This window comes from Mus musculus, chromosome 15 (assembly GCF_000001635.26).
Source record: "Mus musculus strain C57BL/6J chromosome 15, GRCm38.p6 C57BL/6J".
Classification (NCBI taxonomy): Eukaryota; Metazoa; Chordata; class Mammalia; order Rodentia; family Muridae; genus Mus; species Mus musculus.
The window spans coordinates 15,777,884-15,793,682 of record NC_000081.6 but is presented as its reverse complement, the minus strand read 5'-3'; the positions used below and the strand labels follow the sequence as shown (position 1 = coordinate 15,793,682).

At 39.8% G+C, this 15,799-nt stretch overlaps 1 long non-coding RNA gene across 1 annotated transcript in view; it reads right to left on the bottom strand.

Moving 5' to 3' along the window:
- The window catches only part of 4930557F08Rik, a 36,751-nt gene extending 21,182 nt beyond the window's left edge, over window positions 1-15,569 (bottom strand). The window contains exons 1-2 of the long non-coding RNA XR_383847.1: window positions 15,535-15,569; window positions 15,017-15,063 (exon numbers count right to left, since the gene is read on the bottom strand). This is a non-coding gene — a long non-coding RNA (RIKEN cDNA 4930557F08 gene). The remainder of the gene's footprint in view (window positions 1-15,016; window positions 15,064-15,534) is intronic.
- Between the last annotated feature and the right edge of the window lie 230 nt (window positions 15,570-15,799).

Genomic DNA, 15,799 nt, shown 5'->3' with positions numbered 1-15,799 from the left:
TGACTCAGAGAGGGGGGTCACCCACATGGTGTGTGCCTTCTCACATTAGTCAAGTCAGTGTCCCACAGACAGTGCTGGTGGCCAGTACAATATAGTTATTCAATTAGGTTCCACCATCTCAGGAAACAACATATCTCTTCAAGTTGACTATTAAACCAACCAGGACAATCTTGCATAAGATAAGGTAAAGAATAACTTATTCATACTTATAATTTCATTGCCCGTCATTTAAGTGTTCGATGCACCCCCCCCCTGCCCATAACATAAGCATATGTTAAGGGCTTCAGCTCAAAAAATTTTTGGGGTGGGAACTTTTTATTCATTTTTTTATTCTTTTTATCTTTTTTGCAGTCCAGACTTTATCCCCCTCTCAATCCACCTTCTGACTGTTTCACATCCCACACCACCTCCCAGTCACCCCCACACCCCCACTCCACCCCTGTCTCCAAGAGGATATTCCTAACCACCCCCACACATCTTGGGTTGGGAACTTAAGGAAAGTGGATGAAGTAGGAAGTGTTTGTGTCACAGAGAACACAACAAAGAAAACGTCTTTCAGGAAAACTTTGTACTTCCTCTTGCAATCTTGAAATTCTCCTAAGAGGGTTGTTACAGAAAGAATAACTATGGTCTCAACTTCTTTTTTTCTTTCTGCCCTGATCAAGATGTGTTCTTCTGCTCCAAAAAGAAAACAAAACAAAACAAAACAAAAAACAACAAAAAAAAAAAAAACAAAAAACAAAAAAAAGAAAAGAAAAGAAAAAGGAAAGAAAAAGAAGAAAAAATAGATGTATTTTTTGATCATCACCTTCATTAGAAGCCAAACATTTATGGCTAATTTTATATGAAATCCCTATTTCCAAATATCTTGACCATAAAATGCTTTTCTTCACAAGAAACAGTCTTAGGGATTTGTACTTGTATTTCAGAATTGATTGATATATTCCTTTATTTAAATCTAGAAAAAGGTTGTTATATTGTTGTGTTTGGGTATGCATTTTTGTGTGTGTGTGTGTGTGTGAGTGTGTGTATGTGTGTGTGTGTGTGTGTGTGTGCACGCGCGTGTGTGCACGTGCTTTAATAGGAGAGAACAAGATAGAGAAATAGGAAGGGATTGTGAAAAGAAACAACCATTTTCAATTTTATTTTTATCCATGTAAGGAAAAAAATATAAAAAAACTTTCTAAAAATTATATATGGTGATGTTAAAATTCTGTTGCGAGCCAAAACTAAATTCTTTATAATAATCCAAGTGAACTACCAAGTCTTAAGACATAAAGATGGACCCCCTCCTCAAGCTGACTAAGTCCAGATGAAGGTCACCAACAATTACCACAAGATGACTCCAGACCTGACTGATGCAAACGGCAAACGTCATAACCACAAGATGAACTTTTAGATACCATGACTCCCCTTGTAGTCACCAAAGAAAATTACCACTGCCCCCTCCCCTGCCCTGCTGCGTAAGGGTTATTTCCCCTTTGATCTTTGTGTATAAAAACTGTAAGTTTTGCTGTATACAATGAGACCTTGACAAGATTCAGATTTGGCTCTGTGTCATTTCTGTACTTGGTCTCCTTTCTCTCTCACCCCCCATTTGGTTTTAGGAGGAGTCCCCTCGAATAACTGGACCTGCTGGATGAGTTAAAATTCCACAAATTTACCAGCCAATACTAAGCTCAAAACTATACAAGTAATTGTAGGTATAACGTACAACAATTTGTTCAGAGTCACATACCAGAGGTTTCCAGAAATTAACTATAAGGCAACCATTCAGAAAGTTTTTCTGAAACTACAAATTGGAATATACTTAAATAGTTTCAAATTTCTTTTCTTTGGATGAAAGATTCTTTTATAGTGCAAATACGTTTTCATTAGAATTTCTTTTGAAAAAAATCACAGTAAAGTGAAACTATATTTAATGATATAAGCCAGAGGGTAAATAAAATTAATGCTAAATGTGTGTCTTTCAAAAAAGAGAGGAAATTTACTGTGACATGCCTTTGTTTAAGTACAATGATCCAGTGACTGACACTAGTTCTTTGAATGAAAGTTGAATCAGAGTCTCTCTTGGAGCATGAAGTCTGTGGACTTTGTGAGATAAACAGTGATTCTTTGATGCTTTATTTCAAAGCATCCAAAGGAAGCAAAGCAAAGTAATCCATCTTCTTCCTATTGGCAGAGGCGTCTTATTTCATTAGACTTGGGGCACATCGGAACATCCTAATGAGTGTTTGAAAGGGGGAAAGTATTAAGTAGAACATTACAAGCATACCAAGCACTCGAATACTGTTTTCAAACTACACTGAGAATGGGAATGTGTGAATCAGATTCCAGAGTAACTTGGGAATGTGACAGAGGGTGTGGCAAGCATAAGGGGACAGGTTTCTGATCGGCTACAATGGACTTTTGCTTTTGCTGCAGTGAAATTCAGACTGTTCAGAGGACATACCTATATTTTCAGGCAAGACAGACACTCAAAGTTTCATTTGATTTTTTTTTCATGATTTGTATAGCAGTTTCTTTATTTAAAAAAAAATGGTTTTGTTTGTCCAAGCAAATATTTGAGACACCAACCCTTGCTAGGTGAAGGGATTTTATATATAGAAAGAAGAAATACTTGACCCGGAAGTTGTTTTAATAAGAACGTTGAAATATACTTTTAAATCATTTGTGACAATTATTTTTCCATCTGGTACCACCCTGGTGATCATAAAATTACTCTTTGCCAAGTTATTAGTGGAATATCAAGCAGAATTTCTCATACAGTAAATGCAAATGGTGAGTTGGTTGTTTTGTTTGTTTAGTTTTTGGTTTTTTACTTCTGTATGATTACCTCTAGGTAATTTTTTACTCGCCCCATTAAATAAAAACTGAACTTGGAAGATTGTTTAAAACTCATTAGAGTTCAATATTTTTCTGAAAGGAAGAAAACTGTTTCTTAAAGCCTTCACCAGTTGTCTCATATGTCTTTCCATAATTATTCAAAAACTATAAAGTAATAACCAGAATTGTGAATAAATCTCCTAGGGGTTAGGAGTGCTTACTGAATATGAACGCTGTAGGCTGAGCCTTGAATCCTGTGTTCCAGTTCTGCTGTTTGCTGTATGTCTTACTCAAACATCTTAAACGACAATATGTATGTGTATTGTCTTTAGAGAACAAGTATCCCTTTCAAAACGAAACATATCACTTTGAAGAGTCATTGTCCCTGATATCTACTGAACACCATGACCACATTTCATCTTGTCCTTAAATTCATTGTGGTAGCATAACCAAGGATCTAACTGTATGTCAGAGGAAGCTATAGGAGGGGAAATGCCCTCAGTCTCCTACTCTGTATCTGCCCATGAACACTGAGATTATTGGGTCCTTTATAGTTTTCTATTATTAAAATATTTCATTGGTTTAAATAGAAATTCTACTGTATGTGTTATTTTTATTGAACCTGAAAAGACAGCTGTAATCAAAGTGATATGAAGTGGGAAGGGAATAATGGAATCCTAAGTTTTAAAAAAGAATAGATCTGTGCCATGGCTGGGCACTAATCCTGACACTATTACTGATGCCATGCTGTGCTTGCATACAGGAGCCTAGCATGGCTGTCCTCTGAGAGGCTCTACCAACAGCAGACTGAGAGAGATGTAGATACTTACAGCCAACCATTGGACTGAGATTGAGCAACCCTATGCAATAGTTAGGGGAAGGATTGAAGGAGCTGAAGGGGATGGCAACCATATAGGAAGACCAACTGTCTCAACTACACCAGACCCTTGAGAGCTCCCAGAGAGTAAGCCACCAACTAAAGAGCTTACATGGGCTTGTACATGGCTCGGAGTGCATTGTCTGGCGTCATTGGTAGAGGATGTGACTAATACTGTAGAGCCTTGATGCTTCTGGGAATGGGTATGCAGAGTTAGGGTGTGGTGGGAGTGGGTGGACAGGTGAGGGATTGGGGTTGGGGTGAGTGAGGAACAACCTCTCAGAGACAAAAGGAAGGGAAGATGAGGTGAAGAACTCTTGGAGGGGGGACAGGGAAGATGACAATATTTGGAATGTAAATAATTAAAACAATTTAAAAACATAAAGAAAAATAGAGGAATGTGAAAACAGCATAGATGAGCAAGTGTGATTTATGCCCACTAGTCCAAATGTGTTCATTACTATGGGAGTAATAAACATATTTCTGATTTCATTTGAGACTTATCCTTAATGGAACTCATTCCAGGTATGAAGAAATAGGGTAGAAACTATGGATGCCTAGGTCACAGAAGAGGCTCTAATATTATTCTACTTAGAGAACACAGCAATAAAATGCCTTCAAAAGTTTTAATTTTTTACCTTTATCAGAAAACTTTTTTTCAGTATTTGGAAACTCATACAGAGATTCATGACTGATAAAGGTGCATACTGTGGAAAGCCAGTACGTGCTGCGAGCAATCGCATGTGTGCCGCCAGTAATCTCTGAGGAGAGCTGTGTGTGCCGCGAGCAATCGCCATTATAAGATGGCGTGGGCCTCCGCTGTGCCTAACTAGTAAACAAGCTTTGTACGCAGGTGCAAGAGTGAATTCACTCCTAGTCACTCCCATTCTCGGGGTGTAATAGTGGGGTGATGGGCAAGCAACGAACCAGGAGCTGTCACGCCATATCAGGTGCTGAAACGTCACGCTGCGGGTTATAAAAGCAGCGCCATTTTCCCGGTTGGGGATCTTCCTGAGAAACAAGCAATAAAGCTTTTGCCGCGGAAGATTCTGGTTTGTTGCGTCTTTCTTGCCGGTCGAGCGGGACGCAATAAGTGGTGCCGAAACCCGGGAACTGTCATCACACCGGCGCAAGGAAGATCCCTCGTTCGCGGGGCAGAATCAGAACCGTGGGACAAAAGGCTCTACAAGGTACGTACAATCTTGAAATTTCTTCAGAGTTAGAAGCCCTTTTGATTGTTTGCACGGCGATTACACTTTTCCTTTCGGTTTCATTTTGTTTCCACCACTGGAACTGCTGACTGGTTCTTAGTCGCGGTCAGGCCTGGACAGCGGCAGTATGGGAATCTCCCATTCTATAGTAGTGGCCTTACGCTCGGTCCTGAAGCAGTGTGGCCTAAAAATCGCCACTAAGACCTTAGAAGGATTTGTCAGAGAGATAGACCGTGTCGCACCATGGTATGCTTGCTCAGGGTCATTAACTGTCGCCTCTTGGGACAAACTGAAAGGAGATCTAGTTAGGGAACAGCAGAAAGGCAAACTTAAAGCAGGGATTATGCCGCTATGGAAATTGGTGAAATCGTGTTTAACAGATGAGGATTGTCAGCAAATGGTAGAAGCGGGGCAGAAAGTTCTGGACAAAATTCAAGAAAGTCTATCAGAGGTAGAGCGGGGAGAGAAAGTAAAAGTAGAGAGGAAACAAAGTGCACTGAAGAATTTAGGCCTTTCCACGGGCCTTGAGCCTGAGGAAAAGAGATATAAAGGAAAGAATGCCTTGGGAGAGATAAGAAAAAGGGATGGAAAGGGAGAGAAGAAGGGAGATCGAGCTGGAGAGGCACATAAGGAAAGGAGCCTCTACCCGCCACTGGATGAATTTAAGCAGCTAACTCTTAGTAGTTCAGAACCAGATGAAGGAGTTAGCGCCTCTGAAGAAACAGACTCGGAGGAGGAAGCAGTTCGTTATAAGGGAGAAAGGTACCAGCAAGATAAAATGTAAGCTACTCAGTCCAGAAAAAGGCAAAAAGCCGTTGGCGAAAGCCAGCTTGCTGCTCGGCCTCTGGACTGTCGGCTTCAGGGTCCTAGTGCACCTCCGCTTTATGTGCAGAGGTAGTGGTCAATTTTTACCTACTCCTCATGTAGGGGTAAACCCTCGTGGCGTCAGGCCATTACAGGTCTGGCAAATGGATGTCACTCATATTTCCTCCTTTGGGAGAAGTCAATATTTACATGTTTCTATTGACACCTGCTCTGGTGTAATGTTTGCCACACCTTTAACAGGTGAAAAAGCCTCTCATGTTATACAGCACTGCCTAGAAGCGTGGAGTGCTTGGGGCAAGCCCACAATTCTAAAAATGGATAATGGGCCAGCATATACTTCTACTAAATTTCAACAATTTTGTCATCAAATGGATGTCACTCACTTGACTGGCCTTCCTTATAATCCTCAAGGACAAGGCATTGTGGAACGTGCCCACTGCACACTCAAATCTTATCTTATAAAACAAAAAGGAGAGTTGATGAGACTCTGCCCTCAGTGCCAAGAGTAGCGGTATCTATGGCACTCTTTACACTTAATTTTTTGAATCTCAACGAGCAGGGACGCTCTGCAGCTGAGCGCTCAGACCCTGATAGACCAAAAGAAATGGTCAAATGGAAGGATGTTTTAACTGGTCAGTGGAAAGGCCCGGATCCTATCTTAATCAGATCCCGGGGAGCTGTTTGTGTTTTTCCACAGAGTGAAGACAACCCATTTTGGCTGCCGGAACGACTCACCCGCAGGATATTCATCAAGGATGGTGCAGAAGATGCTGACCTCCCGAGGACTGTTCCTGATCCTGACAATGCTGAACTTGTCTCAGGTTCCTAGTATAATGGGCAAGCAGAGATGGGCTATTCTCTCGACTTTCCCTAAACCAATGCCAGTTCGCCATGATGCTATAGTTTTTCCAAAATTCTTTACTACTGATAAAACAGTGGATTTGCCATATTTACCCTATGATCCCACCCGAGCACCATTAGGAGAAAATCGCTCTTTACTAGAACAGGGTTCTTTATGTTTTCAAATTAATGGACCAGGAAATTGTATCAACCTCACAGCCCGAGATTTGGGGAAGTTTAGTGAGCATCGAGGAGGTTGGGTGAGCACAACCCAAGACACTTCCAATGTAGAGATAACCTTTACAAATCGGACCTTTTGGCAGGAGGTAAATTGGGTTAATGGTACATTTCTACCACCTAACTTTTCAGACAAAGAACATCTACACCAACCAAAAATAGCCCCTCATTGTAATTTGGAAGATGAAGGGCTGATCCTGCCTTGGTCTGATTGTCAGTCCTCCATCACTCGTTGGGCAGATCAGAGTAAAACCTTTTCCTTTTCTCCCAACATGATAGATGACCCAGAGAAGGAATTTGTTATGAAAAAGGGACTTTTCATACAGGACTTTAGAATGCATCCCTTTCACAAGTGGGTGCTTTGTGGAGTCAATGGCAGTTGTACAGAACTCAATCCTTTGATCTTTATCCAGGGAGGAGCAGTTGGAAAGGCTTCTTTTACTGGCATCTCAAGATTTGCTCAGTATTGGGGAATACATGATGCCTCCCAGGACTCTTATGGATATACTGATACCAGTGTAGAGATCACTGGGTTCAATAAAACTTTGGTAAACCAGATTAATTATCCATCTACCCCAGTCTGTGTTTACCCCCCTTTCTTGTTTATTCTTTCAAATGATTCATTTGAAGTCTGTTCCAATGATTCTTGTTGGATTTCTCAATGTTGGGATGTAACAAAGAACACCCGTGCCATGGTGGCACGGATCCCACGTTGGATCCCTGTTCCGGTGGAAACACCCTCCACCTTATCTATGTTTCGACAAAAGAGAGATTTTGGCATTACTGCTGCCGTGATCATAGCAATTTCAGCCAGTGCAGCTGCTGCTACAGCTGCAGGGTACGCTATGGTTAGTGCAGTTCAATCAGGCACAAAGTTAAATCAGCTTTCAGCAGATCTGGCTGATGCCATCACTGTCCAAACTTCTGCTACTACCAAGTTAAAGGGAGGGCTGATGATTTTGAATCAGCGCCTTGACCTGGTGGAGGAACAGATAGGTGTTCTATACCAGATGGCCCAGTTGGGTTGTGAAAGAAAACTGGAAGCTCTGTGCATTACCAGTGTCCAATATGAAAATTTTACTTGTGCAGCTAATCTGTCTAGACAGCTTTCTTTATATCTTGCAGGAAACTGGTCTGAAAGATTCGATGAGACCCTTGAGGCCCTGAGAGCGGCCGTTCTAAAGATCAACTCGACACGAGTGGACCTGTCATTGACAGAGGGCCTCTCCTCCTGGATTTCATCTGCCTTTTCTTATTTTAAGGAATGGGTGGGGGTAGGTTTATTTGGCGTTGCCACCTGCTGTGGACTTGTGGTCATGCTCTGGTTGGTTTGCAAGCTCAGAACCCAACAAACACGTGACAAGGTTGTGATAACTCAAGCACTTGCTGCCATTGAGCAAGGGGCCTCCCCTGAAATCTGGCTATCTATGCTCAAAAATTAATTGACATTGGTGGCTGGCCTCTTTTATAGAGTTCGCCCTAGGTCATTTAGTAGTTAATGTCATATAGCACTGCGGTATCCAGGGACGGGCAACTTTCCTCATGCACAGATCAACCTCAGACTCGGGGCCCGGTGGCGATAGGGTTACCCTATGACAGGAAAGGCTGTGACATTGGAGGAACGACCTAAGACAGGAGCCACAGCGGATGGGCATAATTACACAGGCCTAGACCAGCCTTAAATTTTAATAAAATAAAAAGGGGGAGATGTGGAAAGCCAGTACGTGCTGCGAGCAATCGCATGTGTGCCGCCAGTAATCTCTGAGGAGAGCTGTGTGTGCCGCGAGCAATCGCCATTATAAGATGGCGTGGGCCTCCGCTGTGCCTAACTAGTAAACAAGCTTTGTACGCAGGTGCAAGAGTGAATTCACTCCTAGTCACTCCCATTCTCGGGGTGTAATAGTGGGGTGATGGGCAAGCAACGAACCAGGAGCTGTCACGCCATATCAGGTGCTGAAACGTCACGCTGCGGGTTATAAAAGCAGCGCCATTTTCCCGGTTGGGGATCTTCCTGAGAAACAAGCAATAAAGCTTTTGCCGCGGAAGATTCTGGTTTGTTGCGTCTTTCTTGCCGGTCGAGCGGGACGCAATAGCATACAATCAGCCACTTTTGGGAGGCTTTGAGTAAATTTGCTATCTACCTCATCCTCCTCCTCTCTCCAAGTTTTGAAGATCATCTCAGAAGAGAAGTTAAAATGATTATAAGAGACAATGTAGAGACCTGCAGCAGAGCAATATTTCCTGGGCTCTCATCAAAGAACTCACTTGATATGCACCCACTGATAAGTGGATATTAGACCAGATGCTCAGAATACCCAAGATACAATTTGCAAAACACATGAAACTTAAGAAGGAAGACCAAAGTGTGGATATGTTGATCTTTCTTGGAAGGGGGAACAAAATACCCATGGAAGGAGTTACAGAGACAAAGTGTAAAGCAGAGACTAAAATAATGATCATCCAGAGACTATCCCAGTTGGGGATCCATCCCATATACAACCACCAAACCCAGGTACTATTATGGATGCCAGCAAAAGCTTGCTGAGAGGAGCCTGATATACCTGTCTTCTGAGAGGCTCTGCCGAGGCCTGACTAATACAAAAGTGAATGCTCACAACCATTCATTGGATTGAGCACAAGGTCCCCAATGAAGTAGCTAAAGAAAGTACCCAAGGAGTTGAAGGTGTTTGCAACCCCATAGAAGGGACAACAATATGAACTAACCAGTAACTTCAGAGTTCCCTGGGACTAAACCACCAACCAAAGAAAACACATGGTGGGACTCATGGCTCTAGCTCCATATGTAGCAGAGGATGCCCTAGTCTTTGAATGGAGCAGTCTTTGGTCCTGTGAAGGTTCTATGCCCCAGTATATGGGAATGCCTGGGCCAGGAAGCAGGAGTGGGTAGGTGGGTAAACAGGGGGAGGTGGGAGTGGATTGAGGGTTTTTAGAGGGGAAACCAGGAAAGGGCAAACATTTGAAATGTAAATAAAGAAAATATCTAATAAGAAATAAGAAATTAAAAATTCCAATTAAAAAAATTAAAAAAATAAATGTTATTAAAATTATTAGGTATTAGGTCAAAATCATTTAACCTGGAGATATGACATTGACCTAGTAATATCTATATGTAATATATACATCATTTCATATAATACATATTACACATATATGTTATAAAACTGTGGTATGATTAAAACAAAGAAAATACTTTTAAACATGAATTGTATATGCATTTATATGTGAATTATTTCAACAGAGTATATATTTATAATGCTTCTTGTTAAGAACTTCTTGTTAAGTCAGGAAGTAAGGGAAAATTAGTCATAGAAAGTCACTATTTTAAGTAGGCTACAATGTGTATACCAATAGATTACTTCTAAATTGTTCATACAGGTTACATTCACACATACACTCATATCTGTGCTTTCTGGTCAGAATACATTTTGCACATTGACAGTTAATATAAACGATAAACAAAAAATCATATTTCATGAGGATTGTAAATAAAGGTCAACAAATTTGTTGTGGTTTCCTCTAAGTGAATATTTCTTAAAGGTCACATTTGCACAGCATTAAACATTTTAGCAAACACTTGAGAAGAGTGCCCTCCTGACACTGATGACTGAATATATTATCCTGTGTTTTTCAAAAGGAGAAAACAGTGTGTTTGCTAACTTTATTTGAATGAACAGATGTATTCTGACAATATGAGGTAGAATTTATCTAGAAGGATTACAGTATGTTAAAGTAATAGTTCTCTGTATTAAGTTAACATCAATGAGGGTAAAAAATTTAAGAGAAATTGTTACTTTAAGAGTGTATTCCAAACAGTAAAGGATATACAGGACTTAGAAATTCTTGCTTCATTCTGTGTTCCTGATGTTAGTATTCTGGGGCGTTGGACCTTTCACTTCACACAATATATCCCGCTAATGAGATTGCAGAGGCATCTCCTCTCCATCATTTTCTTATCAGTGACAGTCAGTCTATTAAACCTCTAACCTCAGGAATGGAATTTCAGTTTTAAACCTTTGTATTCTGAGAATGATCTTCCCGAAACTGTTAATAGATAAGATGGATGCCATATTTGGTGACAATTCATGACGCTCAACCTTTACAAACTGTTTTCAAACCAACTACAGGCCTATTATCTTTTTCTACAAAGACATCTTATTGTGAATTTAGTGAATGGTGAAACTCTGAAGTAAGTTTTAACTATTGTTTACCTGCATCATTGTTTCTATACACAAAGTATAAAAACATATACAATAGATACTCAAGAGTCTTCATTTCATTTGTGTCTTCTTAAAAATTGTATAGTTCTACTAAATGTGATCTTCTTTTAGATTGTGGCTTTATTTGTCCTTGGAAGAACAATAAGGCCAGGATTTATCTTTTGACCCTTAACAACTTAGATCACATTAAGTTAGACATCCAAACAACTGAAAATCAGAATTGCAGGCTAATAATAATACACTTCCTTTGTTTACTGTGAGCCCATTTAAGTTGCAGTGGAAATGTAACCATCCACACACAGGATTCAGTTCACTCTAACAAAGGGGAAGATTCTTTTCCAGCTGTAGAATCCAAGTAAATAACCTGGACTGCAGGATATGTTCTTAGTGTCATGGGTCAGTTTTATCACTATTGCATCATATTATTTTGTTTATTCACAAGTTGAGGAAATCAGGCATAGACCTGAAATCCCTTCCGAGGTCCAGCCTAACTAAGGCTTTGTAAAGTAGTATGGAAAAGCCTTCCGACTCGTTGAACCTTTAACAGGAATACAGTGCAGTTTATGGCTTTAGCTGATCCTCAGTAGACTTGTCTTAGAGAAATGGATAAAGATGTAGATTTTTGGAGCTCTAATCAATATGTGTTTTTTTATATATAAAGTAAGTCAAGAATGAATCCATCAATACTTAAAATGACTTAGTAGTAAGAAACAATATGTAGAAATAAATGTTCTTGGAAATGATTTTATATAAACCAACATATAATAGAAAAGATGTGAGCAGAGATTAATTTTGTGTTCTAAGAAGTGGAATCTTCCATATTCGGTGCTGAGATGAATATTCTTGAAAATAGAGACAAGAAAGGTTGACTCTCTGAAGAATTATTTGAACAGAAGAGGATGTTAATATCTACAAAGAGGATCAAAGATTGCTTTTAATTCAGTTTGATGTTTTTTAAAGATGAATTATCAACCACCTGAATGGAAATAGCTCTGAAAATACCTCAGGGATTAAAAATACCAGGCTGGCAGAATGTTATTATTAAATGAAGATGCTGTGTATTCATTTAATACTAATGGAAACAATCACATTATTCAATGTGTAGGATATATCATATGATGTACTTTGTTCAACTGTGCAATTAATCTATGAGAAGAAATTCTATTTTGTTAACATATATTGGATTCACGAAAAAGTTAACAAATTAAGTGTAATTACATAAATATAAATGTTAATATGTTACCTTATATGTGTACAGCCCATTTAGACTGGTTCACAATAGTAGATTTTAGAATTATGAATCAAGGAAGTACCTGAATGAAGATTTAATACAACAATATGTAACCCACTGTTACCACTATGAGAAAACAAATTGTTCCTGACCTTAGGTATGTATTTTCTGATACAAAGAATTTAATCCATTGCCTCTATCATGGATGTAATAGTAAATATATATTTTGATACTCAAGGATTCATATGGAAAACTATTAAATAAATCTAATCATTGATATAATTTGATTTGCTAGATTAAAAATGATTTGATATTTTTTGGTGCAACCAACCGCATTCTAATCAATTTAAGGCAAGATTCATGAAATGGAACTCAGACCGAGCAGCATGGAGACAAAACTACAAGCCCTAGCAGAGAATCTACTACTACTGTTTTACTAAATATACACGACTTTTGAAACAATTCTGAATGTTTCTCATTACACACTTAGAAAAGTTTTGAATGGGAATGTCTTTTTTCATCAGCCATTAATTAGTACAGAGACCCACAACTTGCCAAGATGTAGAGAATACAATACTTCAGAATGCTCAACCCAAAGTGGGACATCTAATTCACACCAGCTCCTGCCTAGGTTTGAATACGTGTAGGAGAAGCTATCAAAAGATAATATGAGCCAGAAACAGTTGATGACTACCAGGGAATTGTGGTCTGTGGACATGACAAAGCAACTGGACATGGGATCTCACAATGGTTGTAACAGCATGCTCAAGAACACGCTAGCTCAAACTACACAAAAATCCCAAAATGGTGTGGAAAGTTGACCTGAACTTCAACCTACATCTAAGGAGTTATTGGCACCTGGGAAATGGAGAGTTAATATTTTTTGTTTGTTTGTTTTTTGAGGACATACCTCCTGAAGATCTACTTATAATTAAGCAGAAAACCCTATACCAGACCAGTATTGATAGAACTAACGGGATTCAGTGTGCCTAAAATACCTAAAACATGAAATTAGAAGGAAGTATTTGGGATGGAGGTAGGAAAAGAATCATAGCAAAGGGAATAGGGGGTGAACTTTACCAAAGCACAATATCATTCTTTGAAATTCTTAAACAATAAAACTTTAATAGATTAAAATTTAAATGGTTGCACAATACAAGATGAACTACATAGAGCATATAATGTTTAAATTTGTTAAAACTTGCTCACTAGATCTACTTGAAAAAAATCTAAAGATTAGCTTTCTGTTTTCTTATTTAAATATAAACAAACATTTTAAACTTATAATATGTGGAGAGCCAGTACGTGCTGCGAGCAATCGCGTGCGTGCCGCCAGTAATCTCTGAGGAGAGCCGTGTGTGCCAAGAGCAATCGCCATTATAAGATGGCGCGGGCCTCCGCTGTGCCTAACTAGTAAACAAGCCTTGTACGCAGGTGCGAGAATGAATTCACTTCTAGTCACTCCCATTCTTGGGGTGTAATAGTGGGGTGATGGGCAAGCAACGAATCAGGAGCTGTCACGCCATATCAGGTGCTGAAACGTCACGCTGCGGGTTATAAAAGCAGCGCCATTTTCCCGGTTCGGGATCTTCCTGAGAAGCAAGCAATAAAGCTTTTGCCGCGGAAGATTCTGGTTTGTTGCGTCTTTCTTGCCGGTCGAGCGGGACGCAATAATAATATTGTTAATATGTTGTTTTAATATATTGATTAAATGTTATAATGTATGAAATGTTGTTAATCTTTCACTATAGTATAGGAGCCTAGCAGCTGACTGAGACAGATGCAGATATTTACATCCAGTCATTGGACTGAATTCAGGGATGCCTGTGATTGAATTAAGGAAAAGCTGGAAGAAACTGAAGAGGAGGGCAACCCCATAGGAAGACTGGCAGTCTCAACTAACCCAACCCATAAAAATTTCTCAGATACTGAGCCAACAACCAGGCAGCATACCAGAGTTGGTCCAAGGCACCAGAAATATATATGGCAGAAGACTGTGTGGTTTGTCTTCAGGGAGGGAAGATGTACCTAACTCTTGAGAGACTTGAGGCCCCAGGGAGTGGGGAGGCCTGGGAGAGGTTGTGGTGAGGTGGGTGGGGACATCCTCTTATTGATAGAGCTTGTGTGGAGGAGGAATGGAATGTGGACTGTGAGAGAGTGGAACAGGAGAAAGGTAATTACTAGACTGTAAAAAAATAAAAGTTACCCTCTATGCTTGTTTTCAATTCCTGACTTTTATATACTATAGAGTGTTATAAAGTTAATCATACCAGATTGCACTGAGAGTCATCAATATCAGATGATATCTGTTTCATTCTTTAAAAGTGTTATCACTTTAGTGGCTCATATTTGAGATAAGGAAGTTCTGCATGTGTACCACAGGCTGACCTTGAAGTTTCTGTCCTCTCACAAACTGGTGAGGATGAGGTCTTATTTGTACCTTTGGAAAACAATCTACCGAAGTGGGTGGGTGGGGGAGAATCTCTTTGTGATTTTGTCGGTTATGTAGGTAATTTGGTTGTCACTAAAATTATATTAGATACTCCTTTACAGTTTTCCCTAAAAAATTCCTTTACTTTTTTGATTCATGAATCTCATAAAATATAGAATTACCTAATGCAACAGCATTTGTAACTCTGAGGATGTTCCTTTGGGTTCAACGTGTCTATTGTGGATGCATTGTTATACTGTATAATTTTGCAATGGTTTTCTCTCCCAAAACATATTTTACCTGAATCATATTTGGTCTAGCCTGCTCTTCCCAGGTACTACTTCCACCTGCAAAGACATAAGATAACCTGTTAAAAGTAAAAAGGAGTCAATTGTGATTAGAAATATCTCCAACGATTCTCCTCTCCAGCACATACTAAGTAACCACTTTGTTTAATTTTTAATTAATTATTTCTCTATATCCCAAATGTTGCCCCCCTCTCAAGGTCTTTCTTTCAGAGTTCTTCCTTCCCTACTCTTCCCCTTTGCCTATGAGAGAATTCCCAGCATCACCCCTCCCTGGGGCATCAAGTTTCAACAGGCTTAGGCACATCCTCTTCCACTGATGCCAGACAAGGAAGCCCTATCCTACATATGTGGCTGGAGCCTCAGACCAGCCTGGGTATGCTCTTTGGTTGGTGGCTCATTCTTTGGCAGCTCCCAGTGGTCCAGGTTAGTTGACACTGTTGCTCTTCCTAAGGGTTGTCATCCTTTTCAATTCCTCCAATCCTCCCTCTTCCTCTTCCATAGGGGTCCCACCTCAGTCCAATGCTTGGCTGTGGATGTCTGCATTTGTCTCAGTCAGGTGCTGGTAGAGCCTCTCAAAGGACAGCAATGTTAGATTCTCATCTGCAAGCACAACATAGCATCAGTAACAGCTCCAGGTTTTGGGTCCTTCCCATGGGATGAATCACAAGTTGCACAGGTCACTGTTTGGCCATTCCTTCAGTCTTTGATCCATTTTTCAATTCTTTCTAACTAAATCCAAGAACACATCAAATTCATAATTCATTATGGTCAAGTA